Genomic DNA, 23,596 nt, shown 5'->3' on the forward strand with positions numbered 1-23,596 from the left:
CTTGTGAAAATACTTTTCCAAATAAATTTTTTCACCTCCGATGCTGTTACCTTTGCTACTGGTTCCGCCTCTATCCATTTTGTAAAATAATCTACCCCCACTATGAGAAACTTCCTTCCGCCTGTTGCTGAGGGAAACAGCCCTACAATAACCATTCCCCATTGTGCAAAAGAGATTGGATTGTGTATTGGCGTTAAATCATTTGGCGGCAAATTGATAACGGGTGCAAATTTCTGACACTTCTCCCATTTTTTTCACATACTTAACAGCATCTTCATTCATTGTCAGCCAGTAGTATCCCCTTCTCATTGCCTCTCGTGACAGAGCTCTTGCTCCAAGATGATTTCCACAAGTACCTTCATGTATCTCTTCAATCAACTTGACAGATTCTAGATCTGTTATGCACCTCTGCAGTGGTAATGAAAATCCTCTTTTGTACAGTTGGCCTTGATGCATTATAAACCACACGCTATTCTTGCGCAATTTTCTTGATTCTTACTTATCAAGGGGTAAAGCTCCATATAGTAAATATGCCAGTATTTTGTCAAACCACTGCGTGCCGTTATTGATAAAGAGCACTTGTTTTGATATTTCGTCAATACTTCTTTGCTTTAATATCTCCACCATAACTGTTCTTTCCAAGTCATTAAAGCTTGAGTTGGCCAACCTTGCCAAGGCGTCAGCTTATGCATTCTGTGCTCTCGGCACTAACTTGATTTCAAAGTATTGCAACTGCACCGTTAATTGCTTCATCTTTTCAATATATTTTATCATTGTTGGTTCTCTTGTTTCATACTCCCCGGTATAGTGGCTGGACACTAACTGAGAATCGGTGGTCAGAATTAATCGCTTTGCCTCGGCTGCCATGGATAGCTGGATTCCAGCTATGGCTGCTTCGTACTCAGCTTCATTGTTAGTGGCCTTGAACTTAAATTTGATTGCATATTAAAAAAAAAAATTCATCTGGGGCCGTTATCACTATCCCTGCTCCTGATCTAGTTGATGTTGCGGATCCATCTACTAATACCTGCCACATTATAAGCTAATAGTAAGTATTTTACGCGTCAAATATTTTTATATCATAAATGTTAAACTTTAAAACTTTTAATTCATCTTTATATCATAGGTATTAGATTATAAACCACTGAAACCTGCCAAGTTCCCAATTCCTCTTCCTCATCATTGTATGAAGTTTCCACAATGAAGTGAGACAAGGCTTGTGCTTTTATCAAAACTCTAGGATTATAATTTATCTCATACTCTGACAGCTCCACAGCCCACTTTAGCAGCCGACCCGATGTGTCCATCTTGTGCAAAGACTTTTCCAACGGATGGTTTGTCAAAACATCTACCGGATGTGCATCAAAATACGGCCTCAACTTTCTTTCCGCTATGACCACTGCCAATGCCATCTTTTCTATTATCTGATATCTGCATTCAGTCGCACTTAGGACATGACTGAAAAAATATACCGGCATTTGTTGCTTTTTCCTTTCTATTAACAACACTGCATCTATCGTTTTTGGAGAAGCCGAGATATATAGTTGCAACAATTCTCCCCTTTCTGGCCTTTCCATCGTTCGAAGAGACCTCAAATGATTCCTTACCACTTCTAACGCATCCCTTTGCTCCTTTCCCCACTCGAATGCTTTGTTCTGCCTCAAAGCCACAAAGAATGGTAGTGCTTTGTCAGCAGATTTCCTGATCAACCGAGTTAACCCTGCCATCTTTCCAGTTAACCTTTGTATATCTCGAATAGTTTTTGGTTGTTTCATCTCAAGCACTGCACACTTTATCAGGATTTGCATATATTCCCCATTCACTAACCATAAAACCCAAGAATTTCCCTAATCAAACTCCAAACACACATTTCTCTGGGTTCAACTTCATCTGATATTTCCGTGATGTGTCAAATGTTTCCTTCAAGTCAGCTATGTGATCCTTCTTTTCTCTACTCTTAACAATTGTATCATCTACATATACCTCCACATTTCGGCCTTTATGCTTCTCAAAAATTTTATCAACTAACTTTTGATAAGTTGCTCCAGCATTCTTCAACCCAAATGGCATTGCCTTATAACAATACATGCCCGCATCTGTTATGAAGGTTGTTTTTGGCTTATTTGCCTTATGAAGACTAACTTGATGATACCCCGAGAAAGAATCCAAGAAACTGAGCATTGTATGGCCAGAGGTAGAGTCCACCAATCTATCTATCCGAGGCAACGGATAACAATCCTTAGGACAAGCCCTATTCAAATCGGTAAAGTCCACACACATGCGCCACTTCCCCGTTGGCTTATTAACCTCTGCTTCTATGACCTCTATCTTCTCAGTAGAAAAATTTTGCCTTTTCTGCCTTATGGGCCTGAACCCTCTGTTAACATTCAACTTGCATTGTGCTTCATTACTCCAGGGTAGATTCCTGGCATTTCACTTGCCGAGAAGGAAAATACATCTGCGTTCTCATGCAACAGACTTATTAGATGACACCCCATATCTACATCCATATCTGCCCCAACTTTTACTGTCCGACTGGAATCTCCTGGCTGTAACTCTATTTGCACCGTCTCACCTCCTGGCAACGACCGTGGAGTTGCTTCCGGCCTTGTATCAAAATTGCTCATGGCCAGATCCCGTACTGTTGGATCCAACTCTTTCTTAGGATTACTTGTCACCGCATCATCCCCAGACGGATTTTTCAAAGCCGTTACATAGCAAGACTTCGCCATTACCTGCCCTCCATAAACCTTTTCAACAGCTCCCAGATTCGACACATAGGCTATCGTCAAATGGTATTTCAACACAACTGCTTGGACATCATGAAGTATCGGCCTACCGATAATTGCATTATAAGCTGATGGAACATTGAATACTAAAAATTCCGCCATCACATCTCTCACAGTTGGCCCATCACCCAACCGTATTGGCAAAACTATGCTTCCTTCTGGTCTCACCGTTGATCCGTTGAACCCAATGATTGGATAAGACACCTATGTCAGATACTGCCTCCCAATCATCATTTCATTAAAAGCTTTCATAAACAAGACATTCGCAGAGCTGCCCCCATCCACCAAAACTCTTTTGATGTCAGCTCCATTTATCTTTGTTATCAGCACCAGTGGGTCATCATGTGGGAAGACAATACCCCTTGCATCCTCTTGAGTAAATACAACATTTGGGATTGAAGCTGGCCGAGGGCGGTTGTCGGTATCCAGGGCATTGATTATGTGGCGGTGTTCAGATAGATGTTTCTTGGCCCCACTAACTGTTCCTCCATGAACCGCCCCCCAATTATAACATCTACCCCTCTTCCTGTTGACAGGGGCGGCATTCCACCACCCCCTTGTCGGACCACTCCACTTTGTGGTCTTTCTGGTCTTGCTTCCAACTGTTGTCTTTCTATCTGCCGGGGCTGTGGTTGAGCTCCCCTCGCACTTAACCGATACTGAGTCAAGTGCCCCTTCCTTATCAATTCCTCAATATTATCCTTCAATTGCGTGCACTCCTCGGTATAATGACCCACATCTCTATAAAACATACACTTCTTAACATCTCTTGGTCTTGCCTTCATCGGAATTGGCCTTGTCCAGCTTTCTCTATTTTGATTAACCGAATAAATTGCTGCTCTTGGTGTATTCAAGGGTGTATACGAATTGTACCGCATTGGTGGTTTTGTAGCCCTGAACTCTTGCCGATTTCCTCCTCCCCTTCCTGGGGTCGAAGTTCTCGGCCTTCCACTTCTAGAGGCTGCACCTTCATATTGATATTGACCTTTGCCAACAGCTACATTCTTACTACTTGTTTTCATCAATTCTTCACTTTTGATGTAATCATGGGCTTTGTTAAAAGCAGCTGCCAATGTCTGAAAATTCTTTCGTGTAAGATAGCGCTTAAACTCGGAATCATTAAAGCCATTCATCAATGCCATCACATCTATCTCCTGTTGCAACTTCGGGATTGTATTTGCCTCGTTATTAAACCGTCTGATATAATCCCTTAAAGACTCATCCGAACTTTGCTCTACTGCCATTAACTCCCCCGAAGTTCTCTACCGCACACTGTTACTAACATACTGCCCCACAAACATCTTAGTCAACTTCTCAAAACTATCTATCATCCCATTTTCCAGATTATTAAACTAATCATCCGCGGCTCTAATTAAAGTAGTCGGAAAGACTTTGCACCAAACAGCTTCTGAGTTGGTGTACAACATCATATGCCCCTCGTAGGATGTTATGAATCTACCCGGGTCACCTCTTCCATCATACCTACAGGTCGGCATTTTAATTTTCTCCATCGGCTGATCCAAGATACTCTGTTCAAATGGTGACGCCCTTATCTGAACCACAGTTCGTAATGCTTGTCCCTCTACCTGGGAGCTTCTCTGATGTTGAACTCTTGTATTAACGGTGTGACTTGAGGATTGACCTTCCAACCGCCGCGGTGTTGTGTCCGTTCTTAATGGCGACCCATTTCGGCGATGCCTTGGTGAATTTGTTGTTTGATTAATCTGTTCATCCTGATTTATTAACGACACCCCTCCTCCTGCTTGAGCCATTTCAGCTTCTTTCCTTTTCTTACTCATTGCACTCATCACCCTAGCCGCTATCTCCAAATCCTCTAGTGTGAACCCGGCCATAGGGTCCTCTTCCGTTTCTTCACCCCTTGGTGGTGTTAACGACACATGGTACCGGTTGTCCTCCAGGGTGTGAGTTTCATCCTCTATCTCGATTTCAGGTTGCGTTATAATTGGCCGGTTTATTGTTCTACTAATTACCGGCGTTCCATTATTTTCAGTCATAATTGTTGTTATCTTATGTGTGAGGTTCTTAGGCGATAGAAGTGATCAATCCCCTCCTTCTAGCGCCAAGTTGTTTCGGTCTGGATCCGATTACCCAAAAGCCCGAACCTGAGATCTTGATTCCCCTTTCGGCAAGCTAAGAACCTACACAATGAGCAGAAGTTAGCTAACCCCGGGGTGATCCGGGGATAACCACTCTGATGGTAAAGTTAGAATGTGTTTAAGAAAGAAAGAGAAGATAAGTAAGAGAGGGAGAGAGAGTGTGTGTAATAAATGCTTACCATTTGATGGAGCTTAACCTACTATTTATAATAAATCTCATGAAAGGTGGCTTTTAAGCATGCAAAGCTTTTCTTGCCAAGTGCCAAGCTACCGCTGCCACGTGTTAAGTACCGACAAGCCGATATGTCTACTTTATGAATCATATCAGCCCATCTATCAGTTATGTTGGATTCATACCCATATTTATGAGGATGTCGGCCCATTTCACATATCATCCCATACACATATATCAAATACTATTAACATAAGGTGAAGCAACCATATTGGCTCACCAATATTCAGAAATAGCATTTATTCATAAATAAAGCAATCATAACATATTTATCTTTTCTTTTTTTAAGTTGTTGTGACTCTTGCATGAGAGGTAGACCCTGAGCAAATCCAAATTGATATCCTATATCAACGAGCAGCGTTGATTTAGGGGTGGTGCCGCAATTCACTCATTAAATGAGGGTCAAAGTTGGAATAGAATTGGTATCCAGTGTGGCTCCGTTTTATGTCCACCGTTTTGATGTAGGGTCTGGTATATGTTTGAGCATCATAGTTGTCATTGATTATGGATAGGTTTGTATATGTTGTTGTAGGACGAGTCATTAACAATTGGTGACCAAGTAAAAGCTAGAGGTCGGGTGTTAAAGAGTCGAGAAGAAGCTAGATGTCGGGTAAGATTTGATGTGATATTGGTTTTGCAAATAACTTTGCTAGGTTTGTTTGATATAACCTGTATTTATTTGAATTATCTTGGTTACCCTGTTGCAGCCTCCCAATACTACTTGTCGTGTCGAGACTTTTGGGAGAATTAACCTGGGATTCCGCGCGCAACTCATTCAGATGCGCGCGACACGTGCTGCGACAAATTGTTCAAAACCCTAAACGCACCCATTCCTTATAACCTAAAACTAACCTAAAATAAACAAAAATTAACCTAAAACTCTGGCAGAAACTTTGTGAACTTGCGTGCTACCAAACCCTCTTATCCTAAAAACTCACCCCTCTCATACTTGTTACTACGGTGGAGGTTCCCGAACAAGAAGGAGTCCATAAGTTTTCTAAACGAAGATCTAGCAAAGAGAAGTGGTAAAATCCCGAGCACTTAGATCAATCACCTTTATATTCTTGTTTAAAATAACCTTAATCAATTAATTAGTGTTGTTTGATCACTTTAAACGGACTTTTAATTAATCAATTTCACATAGTATCTTGCGTTAAATAAGAATAGAATTGAATAATTAATTGTTGATTGATCACTTAAGCCAGGGCGAATCTTGTTTATTTTGTTCTTTTCACGAATTTGAATTAAATAAGAATAACGACTTTGCAATGTAATTCCTACGTGATTGATGCGTGTAAAAAAAGTCAACTAACTTAGCCTTTAGGTATCACGTTGCATATATTGTTTGGTAATAAAATTGTAAAAAAGGAAGAGCTAATAAAGGTCGTACTAGGGCTAAGATAGTGATTCCCCTCTAAAGGGAATGTTATCTTAGTACCGTCACTCTCAAACTCATTTCTGGTTTATGTAGACCAACTTGGGAATGGGTGTAGGGAATATTTCAACCATTATCCCAAACTTGAACCCCACTGTGATCATACACTAAAGTACGGTGGCGTCCAAAGGGAAAGAAGATAGAGCAAAAGATTCGCCAACAAGTTTTAGGAACTTGTAAACCGTTCACGAGGTGAAGGTTACACCCCTTAACAATCCAGGAGATCGCTAACTCCAATAGGTCTGGAATCATGACTGGTAGATCGGGTGTGAAGGTACAAATCCAACCTAAAAGAGATTGAACCTACCCTAATAATAGGCCTCTACTTTATTTAGATCGTATTCATGTGCATTTTCTGACTAACATGCAATCAATAGGATTAACCCTAAACCTGTTTATCTATGTTGGTTGAATATTAATGCACAAACAAACCTATTATTGGCGATTACTTGAATTATAACCAAATTAACCCTAAACAAGATTATTAATTATCTTATTAAGTGTGATTACAAGTACAAAATCCCTTTAAACATGCATAAAAGGTGTGATCAAGCAATAACAATATATATGTAATATATCAAGCAACATAACAATAAAAAATAATAATCATAATTATAATCATGTTAAAGCATAATAATAGCAATATCCTAGGCATGATACTAACAAGATTAATAACAAACCCTACCATGTCACTAAACAATAAAGATCAAATATATAGCCCTAACATGATACTATTAGGAAAGACAATAAAAGCTAAGGCATCATAGAAATCATAATTGACATTATATTTTTTACCCTAAACATGATACTAGGAAGATCAAAATGCCCTAACATGATGCTAGGAATCAAAATAACAATCTAAGCATGATTTCTATATCATAATATCAATAAAAATCAATTAAAGCACTTATTTGGATGCCTCGTATCTCTTTCTAATAACAAAATACACACGTTAGTAACTTCAAGGAAAATATAAAACAAGAAACTAAATTAAATAATTGAAATAAAGAATTAAGAAAGTTTAGACTAGATTTAGGACCAAACCCTCAGAAATATCAAACCTTTTACGTCTAGGGCGAAAGCAACTTCGAATTTGGCTAGATGTATCTAGATCTTGTGAATGCGGAATTTTGTATGCAAAAGGATAGTTTAGAAAAGAGAGAGAGAGAATAAGCTTTAGCTTAGAGAGAGAAGAGAATTAGAGAGAGTTGATGATAGAAAGAATTGATGAGAATTGATGATTGAAAACGAAGGTTTTAGGAGGTTATTTATAAAGAAAATCAGCCAGATGTGATAAAAAACGAATAAGAGTTTCGAAAAGAATAAAACATGATCGCAGCGTCAAACACACGCATGGTGCTAAACTCTGGAATATAGCGTCAGACGCCAGAGGTGGCGCCAGACGGCAGGAGTGGCGCCAGGCGCTGGAAAACAGTTTTTGCGGATTTTTTTATCATATCTTTTGATCCAGAAGTCCAAATAAGTCATATAATATGTCGTTGTAAAGCCGTTGAAGTCTAATTTCCAACCCAATTAAAATCAGATTAAAATCTTTTGTAGATAAAAAGATATGACCTAAATAGTGGAAGGATTTTAGTTTTGGATAGAGTTTTGTATCTCATTCATATCTTTTTCATTATAGCTCGGATTTAATATTATAATATATCATTGGAAATATAATTTCAAGATCTATCCAACCATATAAAATTTGGATAAAGATTATGAGGCACGAAAATAAAATATGAATATATTCCACTTCGTACAAAACAAGGATTCTAAAAAGGAGTAGTTTTATTCAATTTCAAACTCTTTGAAACATAATTATCAATCCTAACTCCATTAGGATTTAAGAGAGCCTTCTAGAGTATTCTAGAAGACTATAATCAATCCTAATAGCTTTAGGAATGATAATTAATAATAGGCCCTCCTCTAGATCATTGGGCCGCATATAAAAACCAAACCGGGCCCAGTTTAGTATTTTGGCCATAACTTCCTCATTACTCATTGGAATTGAGCTTATAATATATCATTGGAAAGGTCTTTTCAACCCCATCCAACCACACCATTATTGGACCCTTGTCATGGACCAAACTAAACTGAAATGCACGTTTTTAAAAAATAAGGTAAGAAAAGAAATATTTTCAAAAACAGAAAGAAGAGATATTTTAATAAAAACATCCTCATCACTAGACTTTTCACACTTTCGCTTTGTTCGATAATCAAATGACATGAAAGGTATTCATCACTGGGTTTGGTTTTGGTGAGACACAAATGGGTGTCTACAATGGGTAACTTACAATTCGTGCTAATTATCCCTTGAACACTATTTGGAAGAAAGGCATGAACGAGGTTTATGAGTTTTCCTAAAACTCATTGGCGACTCCTACTTGTTTCTTACAAAAAAGCGTGATGATAGAATCAATTCTAATTCAAGGTCCCCCAAACAATCAGGAATTCAAATCCTAATACACCCTAACAAGTGTAAGGCCATAGGATTTTAAAGGGCCATGACCATTTAAGGAGAAGGATCCCCTATGAGGGAACACCCTCCTTTCAGTGGCGACTCCACTGGAGACTTAGAGGTTATAAGATTAATTTTTAGTTATGGTCCAAGGTTTCCAACACTAGGTTGCCTATGGATTGTAACGAGAATTAACTTGGATAATCTCTAGTTAGAGAGCGAGACTTGAACGCATAATATTTTCCTTTTTTCACAATAGTAAAAACCAAACAAGCAATATTGCATCATGCATATTTATAGCACACTTTAACATTTGGGGATTGGCTCATTGACTAGGGGTTGCCAACACTAGGCTTCTATCTCGAAATCAATAACAATCATTCCACCCATATCGCCAACAAAATGTTGGGGGGGCAATGTCATGAATCAACACTTTGATTGATTGATTTGTGCATCATTTCTTAAGATATGCCCATACGGTACCTTTGGACACCCAAGCTTATGACCTTAGAATGACATTGTGTGAACTTTGGCTTATTGTATGCTTATATGATTACATGACTACGTGTGATGTGTTACGATAGAAAATAAACCATACGAAAAGAAAATAAAATCCTCTCAAGTATTTATATTAAATCCTAATCCTAAGTAAAATAAAATAAAATAAGGAAATAAAAATAACAGAAGTCGTCTTATGATTGGTCGCTTGGAGGATTGAAGTCGGTGGAGGCCGAATAGCCCAAGGTTCGCACGCCAGACCCATCGCCCGATGGGTGGTCGATGGTCGAGTGGATGTGGGCTGTGACGACAACCATCGGCCGATGGATTTCCATCGGGCTAGGCAGGTTCAAGAGCTCGTGTATGTGGCTAAGCCATCGCCCGATGGCTGGGCGCTTAACTGGCAGATTTGTAGGACTGACTTTGGAAGGCTGTAACTCACAATCTAGGAATCGTATGAAGGCGTGCGACCTATCATTGGAAAGCTCTTCACATCTAGTTTCCAACCCAACTTGAATCACCTCATTCCAATTTATAGAACTTGAGTTATGGCTGAAATTAAACAGTGCACAAGGGTCCTTTTTTATACTTCGTAAACCTTCGTTTTCCTTTGTTTCTAACTCAAATTCAATTCCGAAAAGTGCATATCGATCCTTGTGGATGATATATTCATTTCCCATGCATAAAATCCTTGGAGACAACATCCACGAGCATAAATTCTTCGATCAATGAACTCGATCCATCGATTTCCATTCAAATATCATCCGAATCATCTCCAAACACTTCGAAAGCGTACAAATGACTATGAAATCACCTGAAACATTAAGAAATACACAAATGAAGCGTAATAGAGCGATAAATGATGACTTATGTAAATATGACATTAAAAACAACCAAAAAGATTAAGAAAAAAAGTATAAAAACTGACATAAACGTGCCTAACCCTATATAAATATGATTCATCAAGACACTCCTACACTCAATCATGGACCAAAAAACACAGACCTTCGTCCTACCATAATCAACTACTAACCCTCCACCTAAAGACACCCTACAATCTGAACTCTGTAACTTTGAAGAGTGAACCAGGCACACACTAAAACCTACTAAACCAGCCCTATAGAGGAAAACACAACCCAACCTCAAACCCACATAAGGTTGAATTACACCCTGAAAAAGACACCAAAATACAAGCACCTCCATAGCCATAGAAACAAGATCCATAAACACTTCCCTTGGCCCTCTGTAAACACCTAGGAGCAGACCAATGAAACAGATAAGACAACCCACCCAAGCTGAGACAACCAAACATGCTAATACAACCAACCACCCCAAACAAAGGCACTCCACTAAGATAAAGCCTAATTACCAAACTTATTAAGGGCAAACAAATACAAAAACTTAACATATAAAACAAGGCAGCAAGAACAGCGTGAGAACACATGGGAGGGTTACAAGAACCTGACAGATCTCACCGGCAGCAACCAAAACTAACACCAAGAAATCGTTAACGGCAACGCAGCAAGAATCTCTCGTTGAACCTAACTTGGTTACACGAAGATACCCTAGCCTTAACTTCACCGTTACCATCGGGAATTATTTAGCGAAATTCCTTTCGACGATGACGTTAAGAGTAGCCTTTGGTTCTTAAGTCGCTGAAATTAGCCGCAAAACACTTGACGAAATACCAGAAACCACGAACCCACCGAAGAAGATGCTCGACGCTCCCCAGAAATCTTCACCTACGGACCCTAAAAAGCAAAATAAACCACTAGAAAAAGGAAAAGACGGACAGAATAGATTAGATTATTATTATTATTATTATTATTATTAGATAATGAATAATCAATTAATAACATAATATTAAAACAACACCAAGAATAACACGTGTCATATCCGATTTAAGTTCTATTAAAGAAACGAATCTTATACAAAACGAGGGAGCCCCGGTTTCTCACAATGAGAAACAAAAATTTTTTTCTCAAGGGGTAATTAAGTAATCTCAACTAATTAGTGAAGGACAAATATGTAATTTTCTTTGTAATTGAGTTAACTTCATGAAACTCTAGTTAACATGCATCACTCACACCGTCAATAATTATCCTTCTTCTTCATCCTTCCTCCTTTCTCTTTCCTCCTCCATTGAAGCTCACATCAAAGGGCCAACACCATAGAGGACAGTGACATTGAACTATTGAAGATGACCCCATCCAACGCCGATATAAACGAAAAACCCTAGAAAAAGGGTGAAAATAAGGGCATAGTCAACCCCAAAGGGTAAGGGTGACCATGTCCTTCATTGAAGCTAAGCTTGAAACTTGATTTCCTCCATAATAAGTTTCTGAAAATCTCTCCATTACTAAATTTCTGAATTTTCCTTATTATTCAAAACACCAAATTGGAGCTCATAAACCAAATCGACGCTTTAACATCAGATGTCGAAGATGCTCGTATAAAGGTGGGCATCGTGCCGTGCCGTCGCGGGTTGTGCCTGGGTGGGGCTCGTGCCGGGTCGTGCCGTGCCAAATTTTGGCATACCGCTGATGAGTCTATTTTGTATATATTTTATTCCCCGTCCCACGGTGATATTTGTGCTTATTTGAGCTCTGCGGAGCTATTATTATTATTACTAATATACGTTTTCTAGTGTTTTTGTAGAGTTGATATTATTTTGTAGGAATTTGCGGAATTATGATAATTCCCAAGCTTATTGAGCCACTACAAAGACATTAAAATTTGATCGTATTTCATGACCGTATATTTTTAGCCCAAGGTCAAGTTAGATAAATTTGGTTCGGTGATTAAGGGCTCGACTAATAGAGTCCCAAGGTTTAAAAGCTAGTGTATGGAGTATGGACCAACTGATAAGGCAAATAAAGCATTAAAGAGTTCAAGTCCAAGAAAAAAAATCCCAAATAAAATCCCAACTAGAGATGATGCTGGGCGTGAAATAGGCTGGCCTGATCGAAGCTACCACTTCGCTGCTTTTGTTGGTGATTATTTTGGGCCAAGCATGTTAGTGGGCTGACTTTTAGTTTAGTTTTGTTAGTTTTAGACTTTGTTTTTCGGGAGTTCAACTAGGATTAGTTTTCTTAGTTGAGTTTTAGTAGGATTCCTTTTCCTTTCTTATATAAAAGATTTAGGTAGTTACGTAAGAGGTTAGGCAAGTTTTCATTAGTTTAGTTTAGTTTTATTAATTTGTTTTTAGTTTTTAGTTTAGTTTTCTTCTCTCTTTCTTTCTCTAACTTTTCTTTCTTCCTCCTCTTAATTAAACTCTTAGTATTACTTTTTCTCTTGTTTCTCTCTGTACAACTCTTGGTTTAATTCCATCCTTTATTTAATCTCTTTCCTTGATCATGTCTTGTTTAATTGCTTTGTTTAATTTAGATTTAATTATGTGTGAGTAGTTTTCTTTCTAGGGTTTGTGGGGATCCATAAATAATATGAAGGGGTAATTTATTGCTGTTGATTATCAATTCTAGATTAATTTCCTATTGATTGATTTAATGCTCTGTGACTAGATTAGGCTTGATCTTTTATGCATGAGTTTGACAATATTGATTCGAGATTCGAGATATGAGAATTGATATTTAGGTCTAGTTTCAATAGGCAGATTAATTTATAAATGGTTAAGTCGAGATTCGAGAGATGAGATTTAATGCCAGTAGATTAATTATGTGATTGTAATACGTAGCGAAAGCCCTTTATGATCTAAATGACTACTTGCTCTAACAGTAGTAACATCCGCCTAATTGACTGCAAGTTGAATAAGCTATGACCCGCAGGTGCCACACAGCTTTATGCATCAGCGGTATATTCGCTCTAGACGGAGCATGAAGAAAGATTGGATTCTTCTGGCATATTTTGAGAGTGTTCTCACAGGTTCCGAAAAGGAGATAAAAAAAGAGTTCTAAACCTTTAACAAGTGCTGCGTACAAGTTCCGGCCATTAATTGATGCATTGATGATTGATTATTATGTTTTACCCTGGAATATTATTTATTGGTGAACCTATGCCCCAGGTCTTTTATTCATTGTTTCTCCTCTTACTTTTATTCTTTCCCACTTTTTCTCTTAGTAGTTTAGTTTCCCTTCGATAATAATAATTTGTTATTCTATAATCTAGATTATATTAATTAATTAGGAATAAAAAGACTCGTTTCCCTGTGGATTCGACCCTACTTCCTTATCTACTTTAGTTTGTGGTTTTAGGAATTACTTTGGATTAGATGATACGACTTTAGCCTGTCACCAGCCCACGGCACGACACGGCCCACGTGCCTGGCGGGCCATGCCGTGCCGGGCTGCGGGCCAACCCGTAAATTTTTAATTTTTTTTAAAAATCATATATATATATATATATATATATATATATATATAGATATATATATGTATGTATATGTATATATATATTTTATTTTGAACAACTTAAGTTTATATAAATAATGTTATTAATTTATATTTATGTTAATGTTAATATATTTTTTTTACGAACAACTTTAATTTAATTAAGTTTATATAAATAATTTATGTTTAAGTTTATATAAACTTAATTAAATAAGTTAATATAAATAAACTTAATTAAATAAATTTATACAAATAAACTTATTTATTTATTAATAAGTTTATATAAATAAACTTAATTAAATTATTTTATATAATTGGGCATGGGCCGTGCCGGCGGGCCGACGACCGTGCCGCCCGCCGTGCCCGTGCCGGATTTCAAATTTTTGTTCACGGCACGGCCCACAAGTGGGCCGTCGTGTCGTGCTGGGCCGGGCCGTTCTGGAGTCGTGCCAGGCCCGTGCCGCCTGCGTGTTGGTACGGCCCGTGCCCATCTTTATGCTCGTACTTCGATCTGCTCGTATCTCGACCTCATCTATCTCCCCACTACGAAATTTGACCAAAAACATTAACACTTTGGTTTTATGGCATTAACGTTGTTCAATGTTGCAATAGTAAACTTGTTGGGTTGTTTAACCCAAGGTTAGTGGCCAGCTGTGACACTTTGGTTTTTGTCACGATACCCAAAGCAAGTTAATTACAAAAAATGCTACTTGAGAAACATATTTTGTTTCTCATTCTGATAAACTTGAATTTTCTCATACAAAATTATCTTATACTCCCTCCGTCTCTTTATCACATGCCTATTTCTCATTTTGCACGGGAATTAAAAAAGTTAAAGATTCCTTAAAAATAATATTTGGGAGTATAAATATGCATGTGGGGTTAGAGAGAGATAGAGAGAAAGAAAAAGTGGTTGGGAATTAGGAGAGAGAAAATATTGGGAATTGATGTTAAAGTACAAAAAAGAAAAAGAAAAAGAAAAAGAAAAAGAAAAAGGGTGACAAATCATCCAAAAGAGAATAATATTGTAAAAAAGCACAATCTATAAATAGAAATAGACACTTAACTTTGGTACCCGGAAAGGAATAAAGGCATGTAATAATGGGACAAAGGGAGTACAATATAATTAGTAAAAAAAAAAATGATTTAACATATCTTTGACACGAATATTTATATTGCTATAAAAAAAATTCTTAACATAAGTTCATGTTATGAAAATATTATGTGGATATCCATTATCCTTTTTGTATGTTTCCGGAATATTCTAGATTTAGGGTTTATTGTTATCTAAACAAACCCTACTTATTATATATATATATATATATATATATATATATATATATATATATATATATATATATATATATATATATATATATATATATATATATATATTTTTGGTGATCCCGAGGGGAAAGCCCCAAAGAGGAGAAAAGATTACAAAGCTAGAAAGAAAAGGCAAAAAGAAGAACACAAAACAGACTCCAAAAACAAACAAACTAAAAGAAAAAAAAAGACAACAGAGCCGTAGCTCTTTATTAAGACCCAGCAGACTACTAAAACGACCCAGACGACACCAAGCGCAGCCTAGATACTCCCCCCAAGTCCTCCAATAAAACGGTTCGAAGGTCCTCCGGGACCGCCTCGAAGAAGACTATTTTTTCCACAGACGTTACTCCAAAATTAGCTAACCAATCCGCAACTCGATTAGCTTCTCTGTAGCAATGTCCAATTGTAATCTCCCAGTCTCGACGATTAATGAGAGATTTACATTTATTAATTAAGTGAATAAAAGGAGAGTTGGTCAGAGTGGGTTCCACCAACATTCGAACAATGAACTCGGAGTCAACGGTGACCTGAACTTTGCGGTGCCCTCCATTCCAAGCTACAACAAGACCACGTAGAACAACCAGCAACTCAGCTTTGGTGTTAGAACAAATTCCAGAATTCATGGCAAACACTTGGTACAGCTCCCCACGATGGCCGCGAATAACACCCCCTGCACCAGCAGGTCCAGGATTGCCACGAGAAACCCCATCTGTATTCAAACGCACCCAGTCCTCACGCGGGTAAATCCATCGAATAGGCACCTCCACCCTTTTTCGCTTCTTTAGGCAAGCTTCCATCAAATTATTATCATACGCTCTGCGGATATCGCCAACTCTAGCCATAATGAAGCTTGCCTGATCAACTGGAACCACGGGTTGACTATCAAAGCTTCTCTCATTACGCCACCTCCACAACCACCAACACGAGGTTGCAAAAACAAGAGGCCAATCAAATTGATCTTGGCTGCCTTTAGGTTGTAAGTTGTTCATCATCCACCTTTGGAAATTCCCACTACTCCAATTAGAACTTAAGTCATTACCAAGTTTACGCCAGACTAATCTTGCTGATGGGCACTCCCTTAAAATATGATTCATATTTTCTTCTACCCACCCACACAGAGAGCATCTAGGGTCCGGAGTCAGATGTCTTAAAAATCTATTAGCATTAGTCATAAGCTTATCACTACAAGCGAGCCAAAGGAAGAATTTAATTCTCTGTGGAGCCTTAAGAGACCAAATTCTATCCCATTGCACCTTTGAGTGAGCACTGACTCCTCCATCAGTTCTCAAGATATGAAGCGCGGAACTAATAGTGAAACCACCTGAAGGAGAACCGTTCCAGTGAATTCTATCTACCGCTTCTTCATCCTCCACCAATTCATGGGATTGAATATGATGGAGAACCTCGAAAGGTAAATAATCTGCAAAAAATTCCATTAACCACCCTCAATTCATATCCCACATCTCATTCACAGTGCGCTTAAGTGAGGCAGGGGGAGGATTAGCCGTCACTAATTCAATTAGAGGCACTTTCGTAGCCCATCTTTGCTTCCAGAAAAGAGTAGATTTACCATTCCCCACAGCTATATCGATACCCTTGCGCAAGATATCAACATTTTCCACAATACCCCGCCAAGCATTTGATGCATCCCTACGATGTTCAAACATTTCGACATCACACCGTCCCTTGCAGTACTTGTGAAGAATAATACGAGCCCATAAAGCGTTAGGTTCCGAGAGGATTCTCTGACCCAACTTTGCGAGGAATGCAGCATTAACTTGGCGCATTGACCTTTACCCCAAGCCCCCTTCTGCTTTCGGAGAGGTAAGTCTATCCCATGAGATAAGATGTAATTTCCTTTTTTCTTCCGTGCTGCCCCAAAGAAATCCCCTGGTTTTAACATCAATTTTATCACAAACTCCCTTCGGAATGCGAGTGGTCTGCATTGCATAGTACGGAATCGAGGAAAGAGAAGATTGAATCAATGTTGCCCTTCCAGCCATCGACAGGCTTTAGATTTCCACCCCGCTAACCGAGTGTTAACTCTATCCACCAAAAATTCATAATTATCTTTGGTCACCCTACCATTAATAGTGGGGACCCCCAGATAATTACCAAAATCCTCTGTGCATTCCATACCAAGTTCCTGACAGATAGCATCTCTAAAGTCTAGATTAGTATTATTTGAAAAATAAATCCGACTTTTATCTACGCTTACTTTACTACCTGACTGTAGACACCCATTTGTGTCTCCCCAAAACCAAACCCAGTGATGAGTACCTTTCACGTCGAATCATAATCGAGTGAAGCGAAAGTGTGGAAAGTCTAGTGTTGCGGAAAGTTTTAATTCTTTTCTCTTCTCTCTGTTTTTGAAAACTTATTTTAAGAAAACAGCCAATACAGTTTGTTTGGTCCATGATATGGGTCCAATAATAGTGTAGATGGATGGGGCTTGCAAAGACCTTTCCAACGATATATTACAGGCCCAATTCCGATGAATATTGAGGAAGTTATGGCCAATTTACTAAACTGGGCCCGGTTTGAGCTTTATGTACGGCCCAATGATCTTGGGGAGGGCCTAATATGATTTATCATTCCTAATGCAATTAGGAATGGTTTTAGTCTTCTAGAATCTTCTAGAAGGTTCTTTTCATTCCTAATTCAATTAGCATTGATAAATTGACTTTTGTTGACTTTTCAGAGTTTTAATCAAAATCAAATAGCATTTTTGAGGAAATTATATGATTTTATCCTCCAGTACGGTAAACTTATCTGATTTTCGAAAACGCGTTAAATTTAAGCTTGGCGTCTAACCCCAGGCCTTGGCGCCTGGAACCAGGCCTGGCGCTAGCCATTGGCGCCTGGTGCTAGTGTTGGTGCTTGGCGCCAGCTCTGTTTTTTGTGCATCAGACTCTATTTTGTTTAATTTATCTTTTTGGCTGATTTTCTCTATAAATATCGTATTAAAAACTCCGTTTTAGGGATTCATCACTGATAAGTGACATTTATGTCACTCCTAGGGGTAGTGTTTAGGTTATTTTCGTGTTTATTTTCCCTTATTTTTCCTTTTATTCTCTTGTTTTCTCTTTAATAAAGTTTCTAGTTTATTTTGGTAATTTTGGAGTGTTTTGGTTTATTTTCTTTATTTTATTAGTTTTAGTCTATTTTCGTATTTTATTTTATTAGTTTTAGTTTAGTTTTATGTCTCTTATTTTCTATTTTATTTTATTTATTTCTATTTTATTTATTTCTATTTTATTTGTCCTGGTTTTGTTTTATTTCGTCCTTTATTTATTTTCATTTTATTTTATTCTTATTCTTTTTCCCAATTCTTTCCTTTGGTTTTGTGTGTAGGGGTTCGGGTTTTATGTCAAGTGGGTTCGGGTTCCAAGCTGAGTCAAACGCCAAACAAACCTGCTGCCCCTTATCCATCACCGCACCCTTCATTATCCTACACCACCCCAAGCAACAACATCTCACTCCCCTGCTCCCTCTCCTTCACTCACGCATCACACCCACTGCTCTCACCTTACCACAACCTCACAACACCAACAACCCACTGCACCAGCCACCTAGCAGCGCAACCAACACCACAAATCCACCAGCCAACTCCCCTGATCCCTGACGCACACAACAGCCCACCAAACTAATCAATAGCTGCAACCAACGCCATCAGCCACCGTTCCCACAAACCAGCAACAATTTGCCACCACCAGCTACCGCAAACAGAGCAGCCACACATCTACTAACCTCAACAACTATAGCAGCCACGCACCACCAGCTCCACCGCTTTTAACCAACCAAATCAGCCACCAATTAACCTCTTCCTTCCACTCACACCACCTGACCACAGCAGCCCCGCACCAGCCACACAACACCACTCACACACCAGCACCAACCACCACCTTCACGCGCAGCCGCAATTGCCCAAACCAACCACGCATTCCTATCCCCTGCTCCAATTCACCTCACAACAACAACAATCAGCGCACCTGCACCACCGTCAACAACCACCACCAATTAAGCAACCAATCGACCCAAAAATCAGAACAATTAGCAAATTAATCAAGTTCGAGCAAATCAATGAGTGTTCGGCCGAACTTCGAGTCAGAGACTTTGGGGGTTTTGTTATTCGAAGAGGTGTGGTCAAACATATCCTTGGTTCGACTGAACCAACCCCGTAGTTCGGTCGAACCAGCCACCGGTTCGATCGAACCATTTCACGAGCTTCTCACGCGAGTTTTAATGAAAATTGAACGACCTTGATTGATTGCTGGTTGATGAAGATGTCGGTGATGATTTTGAGCCATTGATGATGGTTGTTCGATGATGAATATTGAAGCTGCCATGAATTTCGAAAGGGGAAATGGGGTCTGATGGTTTTTGGGGGGATTTGTGGGTTTTGTTTTTCTTTTATTTTTATTTCTTTTTCTTTTCCCTTTTTCTTCTTTTCTTTCTTTTATTTTTATTTTTATTTTAGTTTCTGATTTTTTTTTACTTTTCCTTTTTAATTTAATTTATTTTATTTTCCTTTTCTATTTTTCCTAGTTTTATTAAGTTAGTATAAATACCCATTTTTGGGGTAATTTGGGATACGGAATAATCATCCATTCTACTCTCTAATTAGTTTTAGGTTAGGTTAGGATTAGTCTTCATTGGTAGAGAGAGAAAGTGAGGTTTTCTTCATTAATGAACTTGAATTTTGGAGAAGGAGCTTGTTGAATCCTTTGTAGACCTTCATCTTCAATTAATGAGCAATCTCTTACTCTCTCTCCTCTATTTTTATTTGTTTTATTTTGATTATTATTTTAGTTGTTGGTATTGCTTGTTAATCATGTTTATCCTTGATTGTTTGTTAATTAATCTTGTTATTAACATGATTAGCGAGTAATTTCCCCATTAAGGGGATGGTTGTGGTGTAGTTGGACCTTGAGCATGTTCTAGGGTTTAGAATTAATTTATTTGTGATTAAAGTCTTTATATGCTTGATATTCTTTAATCTTCTTGCAAGTGCACATTGTTGGTTGATTAAAGATGAATCTTTGCTAACAAGAAACGGAAGTTGACTTAGTTAAGGTTCATTACTATCGATTGTTATTTAATAGTACCTCCTAGTATATGGTTCTAATGTGGAAACATAGAGGCTATGTTAGGAGAAGCCAATTGACCCCGGAAGGCGGCTAGATTGGATCCTTTATTTCGATATTCGAGTATGTTTAGTTCATAATTAATTCAATTTCTATGCCTTTGTTTATGTTCAAGTGAATGCTATACCTAAACCATTTTCCTTAATGTTTTATTTCTCGTTTTAGCATCTTTAGACTTTAGTTTATTTATCCCCTATTCCGGACTAGCTTAATTGTCGATAACATTTGGTGGTGTTTATCCGTTCTCTGTGGTTCGACCCCTATGCTTGCCTTGTACTCGTATTAGGTTTGTTTAGGTTGTATAAATTGTATTTGATCTAGGGATAGACAATTGACGATGCGTTTATTCCCTTGTCAAATTGGCGCCGTTGCCGGGGAGATGGTTTCCATTGCTATTTCATTGCTTGTTTGAGACTATCTCATCTTTATTTGTTAGTGTTTGCTACTTTTGTTACTTGTCAGTGCTTACGTTCTTCTTAGCTTTGTTGTATGAACAGAGGACGAACCCGCTCAAGATCTTTGATTCCCATCGATCCAGAGCTAGAGAGGTCTTTGTCCCTACTTCGAAAAGAAGCAAGAGAAAGGAGTAGAAATTCCCACACTCCAACGAGAGGAGTAAGAGAATGAGAAGATACTCCACCCTCTTCACCCTCAAGTGAAGAATTAGATAGCCCTAAATCATCTTCGAGTTCAGAAATCAACCCTTTCTCAACCTATAAGTTTGAGAGTAAAGAAGGTTCTAAAATGGGAGAGAATACGCCTTTGAGTCGTCTTGGGGCCCCCGAAGCTTTTAGATCGCAAAGTGGGATCCTAACTCCTACTACTCAAGCCAACAATTTCGAGATCAAGCCTAATTTGATTGCCTTGATTGAGAGGAAACAATTCTCGGGTGGAAAGTTTGAGAGTCCTCATGAACACCTAAAATAGTTTGAGAAATATTGTGACACAATAAAGGCCAATGGAGTGACTCAAGAATATATTCGCCTCAAAATGTTTCCATTTTCGCTAATTGGGAGAGGTCTAGAATGGCTAAAGAAGGAGGTGCCCCCTAATTCTCTCACGACATGGGACCAAGTGACTACGGCTTTCTTTAGGAGGTTTTATAACCATAGGAAGACCGCCGAGGCTCGGTCTTTGATTCAAGGTTTTCGCCAAAAGAGTGGTGAGTCTCTAAGTGCGGCATGTGAACGATACAAAGAGCTTCAACGTCAATGCCCACACCATGGGATACCCAAGTATCAACTCATTCACACTTTCTATGGAGGTCTCACACCTCAAGGAAGAACAAGTCTAGACGCCGCGGCCGGTGGTCCAATCATGAACAAAGGAGAGCATGAAGTGGAGTGTATTATAGAGGAAGCCGCAAAACACTATGATGATTGGTACGAAGGAGAAAGGGATGCTACTTCTAGCAAGGGCGTTTATGCATTGGAGCAAGCCAACACAATCAACAACCTTTCTACCCAAATCTCCAAAATGACCAAGCAAATTGATGAATTGATGAAAGAAAGGTCCAACCCTCATGGTAATACCTCCCCTTCAACCAAGGGAGGCAATGGTATGGATACTTCCTCCCCCTCTTCTTACAATACAATGCCCCAAGGATGCATGTTTTGTTCTAATTGTGAAACCTATGATCATGATACCTCTCATTGTGTATATGCTTGTGAAGTTCAACCCCCTTCCCATGAACATGATGGTAATATGGAAAATGTCAATGCTATGAATTTTTCTCCTAGAATGGGAAATGTAGGAAACTTGAGGCCAAACTCCAATCAAATGGGGAATTGGAATCAAGGTGGAAACCGTGGTTGGAACCAAAGTGGTGGTGGTTATGATAACCAATACCATGGTGGGGGAGGCCCTTCCAATTTCAATGGAAGAGGCTACTCTAACCAAAGGGGGTATGGTAATCAAAACCAACAACCTAATTCCCGATACCATGACCATCAAAATCAAAATTTTGGTGACCAAGGTAACATGGGAAATAATCAACAAAGCAATGTTCCTAACCAAGGCACCGGAGGCAATAGGGGCCAATTTGTTTCTAACTATGCCCAAACTAATAGGCCTCCGGGTTTTCATCAACCCCAACTTCCTCCACCTCAACAACCTCTTCAACTTGAAGCCCCTCCAATAGATCCCGTGATAGCTAAATTAGATGCTCTTTTAAAAATGCGTGAGGAGGATCAAAAGAAACATGAAGAGGCCCAAAAACGAACCAATGCTCATATGAAAATGCTTGAGACCCAAATTGCTCAACTTGCATCTAATTCATCCCCTTCTTCATCATCTTCTTCTTCTTCTCACATCCCAAGTCAAGGAGTCAACCCAAAACCTTTGTATGCCGTGACAACAAGGAGTGGGAGGGTAGTAGGGAGTGACCCTTTAATTGAGGAAGAACCCCAAGAAGAGGTGGAGTTAGAGAATGAGGGTGAAAAACCCAATGAACCATTGAGTGTTGAGAAGGAAAAACATGTTGAGGTGCCCAAGGAAAAAGAAGCCACCCCTTGCCCCTAAATCGCCAACCTAGAGAAGAGAAGCTACCCTTTCCACAACGATTTGTGAGAGCTAAACTTGATGCCCAATTTGGGAAGTTTTTGGAAGTCATTAAGAATTTGCATATTTCCGTTCCTTTTGTTGATGCTATGAAGAAAATGCCCCACTATTCCAAATTTTTGAAAGATCTTTTGAGTGGGAGAAGGGAGTGTGAGACGGTGAGTTTGACCGCCAATTGTAGTGCAATTCTTTCCAACAAACTACCTACCAAATTGAAAGATCCGGGTAACTTTTCCATCCCTTGTTCTATCAATGGCATTGAATTTGATAAAGCCTTGTGTGATTTAGGAGCAAGTGTGAGTCTCATGATTTATTCCGTCTACCAAAAGCTTAGTGTAGGAACCCTCTCTCCCACTAACATTACTCTCCAACTAGCGGACCGTTCCGTTAAGTTCCCCATGGGCAAAGTTGAGGACATTCCCCTTAAGGTAGGAAAGTTCACATTCCCCGTGGATTTCTATGTGCTAGAGATGGATGAGGATGAGAGGATTCCTATAATTTTGGGTAGGCCATTTCTAGCTACTTCTAGAGCTATCATCGATGTGAAGGAGGGGAAGATATCCTTGAAAATTGACAATGATTCTATTGAGTTTGATTTGAATAATGTCATGCAACAACCCTCCTCAAGTGGTGAATGCTTTAGGGTAGATGTTCTTGATACGGTTCTTGATGAATTTTCTCGC

General features: G+C 38.9%; 1 non-coding gene across 1 annotated transcript; it reads right to left on the minus strand.

Moving 5' to 3' along the window:
- Positions 1 to 21,477: 21,477 nt before the first annotated feature.
- LOC145608413 (small nucleolar RNA R71) lies at positions 21,478 to 21,583 on the minus strand. The gene has a single exon (XR_014105806.1). It is a non-coding gene; the product is annotated as a small nucleolar RNA R71 (small nucleolar RNA).
- Positions 21,584 to 23,596: the final 2,013 nt, after the last annotated feature.

Source organism: Chenopodium album, chromosome 2 (genome assembly GCF_948465745.1).
Source record: "Chenopodium album chromosome 2, dcCheAlbu1.1, whole genome shotgun sequence".
NCBI classification, from domain to species: Eukaryota; Viridiplantae; Streptophyta; class Magnoliopsida; order Caryophyllales; family Amaranthaceae; genus Chenopodium; species Chenopodium album.